The 6,000-nt window shown below is 52.0% G+C and overlaps 1 protein-coding gene across 11 annotated transcripts in view; it reads right to left on the bottom strand.

Annotated features, from left to right (window-relative positions):
• PPFIBP1 (PPFIB scaffold protein 1) overlaps positions 1 to 4,977 on the bottom strand; it is an 86,939-nt gene extending 81,962 nt beyond the window's left edge. For all 11 annotated transcript variants that reach the window (XM_083181065.1, XM_083181061.1, XM_083181062.1 and 8 more), the window contains exon 1: positions 4,823 to 4,977. The gene's annotated coding sequence lies outside the window, so the exon portion shown is untranslated. The remainder of the gene's footprint in view (positions 1 to 4,822) is intronic.
• Positions 4,978 to 6,000: the final 1,023 nt, after the last annotated feature.

The following is a 6,000-nucleotide window of genomic DNA, read 5'->3' on the forward strand; positions in this document are numbered from 1 at the left end:
ACAATATTAGCGCAGGGTAACGAGTGTAATAAAATCACAAAGACCCACTGAACAAAAGCAACAATCCAAATCGTTAAGACTTAATTACCCCTTGTACCACCTGCGCTGCCTACTCCACGCCATGCTGTGAGCCTTGTTTAGGCGACTGCCAATGTTGAACTGCATGCTCCAGCAAGCCTTGCCATGTAATGCTTTAAAACCGGCCCAGTGCCCGAGGCAGGTAAAAGACACCAAGGTAAATAGAGGGGGTGGGGGGTTATCAGTTTGTCAACTTTGCTTATTCTGATGCTGCGCCATAGTCCGCCCACCGGGTAAGTAACCGACGACCTGCGGGATTAGATGGCCACTCGGGCCGATGAGAATTCTGCAAGTACACAAAGCGATTTTCTACTTAAGGGCCGGATTCAGAGTTGATCGCCGTTGTGCGAACTCACAGATTGAGAGGATATCGAATGACGGCACATGTATATGAATTGTGGCGCACTTGCGCAATGGGGAAAAAAAACACATGGATCGGAATGCCCTCGCAGTTTGACTGACAGGAAGTCGGCGTTTGGGGGGTGGTAACGGACGTTTTCTGGGAGTGTCAGAAAAAAACCGCAAGAGTACCGAAGCATTTTCAGGGAGGGTCTGTGACGTCAGCACTGGCCTTCGTTAGCCTGTCTCTGTCGCAGATGACCGGGAGAGTCAGACTTATATCTGCACAGACTGGAAAAATTATTTATTGGTTCCTAAATTGCGTGTGGATGGCGAATAGCAATCCATCTGCCGGGCGAGTTTTCATTCTGGGCAGCAGAGGGCACGTTGAACTCTTCCCGCAGCCGTACCATGCCGCAGGCCGCACCGGTGCGTATCCCCAGGATGACGACTCTCCCGCCAGACGCACGGTACGCCTGCAGCTGGCTCGGCCGCCAGAGGAACGGAACAGGAATCTCGCATTAAATAAAATTATTTTCCTTGCGCTGACTCACTGAGTACAGAAACAGATGCATTTTATGTTAAATTTAGAAGTCAGAACTTTTTCGGGGACGATTATTGGAGACAAATATCAGCAGCTGTTCACTACCTAGAGCTGTAAAAGCCTCATTGTAGGATTCCACCCCCAGATTGTTCCCTCTCTGCAGAGGACGACACTAATAAAACTCTGTCCTTGTCATTTACCATCAGGGACTGGACGGCAATAAATGTCTATAGGAATCTGGACATTCCAGCAGTCCCAGTATAATATAACGCTGCAGCCCTAAAACCTGTACACACACAGGGCCTCTGCCTCCTGCTCCGACCAAAAATGTGTCTTTTTCGCAAAGAAAACGTGGTAACGACGTAGCAGTTCGTATGCAGATACAGCTGCCGTGGTACACAGAATACAGGCATACACCAGATCTTTTTAATCAGCAGAAGCTGCTTGTGTCCCCTATTCACACCACGTCCGGCATAAGATGCACTGTACTAAAGAAAGTCATACGCAAAGACGCTCGGCACTACCGAGTCACACCATGGCACAACCAGAAGGGCTGATTGACGCACAAGGAGGAGAGATGGATGTGGGCACATCTGTAACCACATGACTCAAGCATGGGTGAGTTCATTAACTTCGCTGCGTCCGTAATTATCCCAGCTGTTTCCGCAGACAGAAATCCTGAAAACATGACCTGCTGGGGAGCACTTCAGGACTGGAGTTAGGAACACCTGCACTACAATTATATACATTTAAAGAAAATAATGTTATGCGTTATTAAATGTATCATTAAATAGTATCATTTTTTCTGCATTAGTGTGTCACAAAGCAAATGACAGCATGGCGGGGAGATGCGTCACCAACCCTGTAAGAAGGTTACCGGCGGTCACCGACACGGAATGCCACAGTCAGAAAACGTCACAACTTGTATTGTCCAGGTACTAAGGATAGCTAGGCATGAGCACAGGTGGTTTCATTATTACCTCAGTCAGTTTGATTTACCCACCCAAGCTGAAGCAGGGCTATCCCTAATGTCTGGACTGTGCGTGGGTCATGAGGACAGAGTTTGGGGAAACCCTGTATTCTCCGCACCATTCCGAAGCCAGGAAAATGTCACCAACTGTAGCACTTTGCTGACCGCTAGGTTCTGTAGAACTATAAGTCCCAGCGCACAGCGCCAGCCTGGTGTGTAGTGCAGAGAAGGCTGCTGAGTCTGTCTAAATGGGGGTGAGAGTAGATGTCCTGTTATACAAAATGACAGCCGTGGCTAACCAATGGGTGAACTAGAAGGGAACGTGTTAATGCAAGACCGGGCAAATCCTGGTCCTCAGGCCAGTTTACACCCCACCTTCCCCCCCTTATATGTGCTCTGAACCACAGGGGTATATTCCGTATTCCAGGAACAATGTTGCAGAACTGTGATCTATGACTGCTACATGCCCCCGGGGCACAAGTTATTACATACATACACAAGTGTTGGCGGCCATTCTTGTTGCCTAGCAATAAAACAGTGCCCCCTATTGGGCAAATGATTATATCAAATAATTTGTTTGTACACCCACAGCATCTTTCATACATGTATAACGCAACAGTGTTACAATATGTCGCACTCTTAAACCGCACAATATAGTCTGACTACAGACAATACAGTTTGCATGTCTCTAGGAGGAGATACAGTATTATCTGTGCATACAGCAATTGCTAGAGCGCCACCTGCTGGCACAAGAAGGGAGCGCGCACAAACCACACAGGAAAGTCAGGTACAATATCACATTAATGTGCGAAGACGGAACCATGCATAATAATAATAAATAGCTAAAGATGAATGTACAACTGACGCAAAAAGAAAATGGTCTAATTTAAAACCATATAAAAACGTGCACGGTTGGCGAAGTGGTTAGCATTGCTGCTTTTAAGCCATGAGTTAAATTCCTGACCCAGTCCGTGTGTAGAGTTTGTATGTTCTCTCTATGTTTGCATGGGTTTGTTCTGGGTGGACTCTATAAACATACCAGTAGGGTTATTATAGATGATAGAAAATATAGACTGTAAGCTCCACGGGCACAGAAATGGTTGGCTACTAACCTACAACAATAACAGATTTTGCAGCCAGGAACCCGTATAGAATCTTTTCCTAAGGCCTAGAAGAGTGCATGTAGGAATACAGCAATGGATGTGACAAGCCTGACTTTACTGCCGCAATCCGGAGTACAATCAATACATCAGCAATAAATCTGCTGCCCACATTGGGGCAAATGCAGCTTCCTCCCATTGGGGGCAGATACAGCCACTAAACACATAAGTGCTAAAACCGTCCTCATTCACAACCCAGGGGGGAAATCACTGAATTATCTGCAAACACAGGGCAGAAGGAAGCAATATACCAGCAGGCAGGCATAAGAATTCCGCCAATACCCTGATAATTATACCGAGGCTTCCAGCCCTTAGAGAGCTATAATAAGGCAGATGAGGCGAATCTGTAGTCGGAAGGGCTCTATATATACCCCCGCTCTCACCAACACGACAAATGATTCCAGTTTACAGACAGCAAGGTGTGATCTGAGACCCAGCAATAAATCACAGTCTGTGTGAAAGGGAGATATCAGGTTCCCCAATGAGCTGGGCTCCGACTCTGTAATGTCTGGGCGATAGGGCAACCCCTCGTCTGGCTCAGCCAGCATGGCATAGGGTTGTGCGCGTCATCTTTCTACCGCAGAGCACATCATCTAGTACAGGAGTACCTGCCCAGGGGGTCACTATTGTCAGGGGTATTCCTGCTGAGAAGTGACAGTGCCCCAGTACTATGTGGGCTGTAGCGCAGTCTTCTTCACTAAAGTATCCACTAATGCCAGCCTGTCTGAGCACCATGACACCTGATTGCCAGTGCCAGGGTGCAGTGACTCCCACCCCCCCGAGAGCCAGCTCGCCCAAGCAAGGCGACAGTAGGGGGCCTAAAGCTGTGCCCAGTGCCAGTCTACCATACCAACTTTTTAGTGCCAGCCTGAGCATCCTTAGCACCACGAGCAGCACTCTGTACCCTGAGAGCCAGTTTTGCCAGTCACTGTGCCCACATCATCCAGCCTGCCTGAGATATTTGGCAAGTGCCAGTGTGCCCATAAGTACCAGCCTGCCTGAGCCCTCAGACTCCGCAGAGGGTTGACCTTAGCAGTGTAACACCTGATTGCCAGTGTACCATGACACCCCAGGCGTGCCAGCTTGCCCAAGTACTGTCACCCCCCAATGCCCAGCCTGTCCTAGCAGTGGCCTGCCAATTGCTGTGGCAATAACTCCGTACCCCCGGCTGCCAGCTTGCCACTCTATCCGCCCAGGTGTTTTCTCAAGTTAGCAGGAAACAAGGGAGGAATTGTTCCCACGCAGCAGCAGCAGTGGCGGAGGCCCTGGCAGCACAGGGAATACTCTGTTCCCCTGTCTCCCTGCTGCCCACCCCTCACCCTACAGGATCCTGACACAGGCCCAGGAGGGGCAGCACAGAGACTTTGCCCCCTCTGCAGCACTGCCCCCGGCAGGGGCAGAATAACGTGGCACAGACTCCAGGAGAAGTTTGTATGGGGCACTCAGAGTGAATTGGGTGTCCTCCAGCTGCTGGAGAACTACAGGTCCCATCATGCTCCAGCTGGTGGGGCATGCTGGGACTTGTAGTGCCTCTGCAGATGGGGAGAGTGGGGCAGTCCCTGATTTAGAACTTTCAGTCACTGGAGAGCGGAGGGGAAAAGTTTGGCATTAACCCTGTCACTGCCAGGACCCCGCATGTAACACTGGGTGCCAGGAGGGAAGGGTGGCCCCTGGCACCTCCACAGCAGGGAGCACATGGCCGGGGCTTGTGGCATGTCCCCCAGGGCTTACCTGCCCGCTGGTGTCCTCCTGGCTGCCGGGTACCGAGCAGCTCGTTGTTTCCCACCGGCGACTCCTCCGCTTCCCCTCCCCGCTCCCCTCTCTCCCCCAGCAGCCCGGACTCCCCGTGACGTCACTGGGCCCGCCCCGCTACACTCACAGCACGGGGAGGGGGCGGGGGCACCGGCACACGGCACCCGGATTGGACGCCGCGCACGTCAGTCACGAAGTGAACATTCCAAATTTTCCGGGGTTGGGGATGAGCTGATGTCCTGTGGTGTCAGGAGGAAGTGGGGCACTGTGGGCAGGGGGCAGATATAGGGGGTAGTGGGGGCACTGAGGGCAGATATAGGGGGTAGTGAGGGCTCTGAGGGCAGATATAGGGGGGAGTGGGGGCACTGAGGGCAGATATAGGGGATAGTGAGGGCAGATATAGGGGGTAGTGGGGGCACTGTGGGCAGATATAGGGGTAGTGGGGGCACTGTGGGCAGATATAGGGGTAGTGGGGGCACTGAGGGCAGATATAGGGGGTAGTTAGTGGGGGCACTGAGGGCAGATATAGGGGGTAGTGGGGGCACTGAGGGCAGATATAGGGGGTAGTGAGGGCTCTGAGGGCAGATATAGGGGGTAGTGGGGGCACTGAGGGCAGATATAGGGGGTAGTGAGGGCTCTGAGGGCAGATATAGGGGGGAGTGGGGGCACTGAGGGCAGATATAGGGGGGAGTGGGGGCACTGAGGGCAGATATAGGGGGGAGTGGGGGCACTGAGGGCAGATATAGGGGTAGTTAGTGGGGGCACTGAGGGCAGATATAGGGGGTAGTGGGGGCACTGTGGGCAGATATAGGGGTAGTGGGGGCACTGAGGGCAGATATAGGGGGTAGTGGGGGCACTGAGGGCAGGGGGGTTTAGAGGAGGCACTGAGGGAAGAAATAGGGGGTAGTGAGGGCAGGGGGCAGACACTACCATATAGGGGGGAGAAGTGAGGGCGGGGGGCAGATATAGGGGTAGTGGGGGCACTGAAGGCAGATATAGGACGGTGTAATGGTTAGCGTTACAGCCTTACAGCGCTGAGGTCATGGGTTCCATTCCCACCATGGCCCTAACTCACTGTGCAGAGTTTGTATATTCTCCCCATGCTTGCGTGGGTTTCCTCCGGGTACTCCGGTTTCCTCCCACAATCCAAAAATATA

This window comes from Crinia signifera, chromosome 4 (assembly GCF_055691185.1).
Source record: "Crinia signifera chromosome 4, ASM5569118v1, whole genome shotgun sequence".
NCBI classification, from domain to species: domain Eukaryota; kingdom Metazoa; phylum Chordata; class Amphibia; order Anura; family Myobatrachidae; genus Crinia; species Crinia signifera.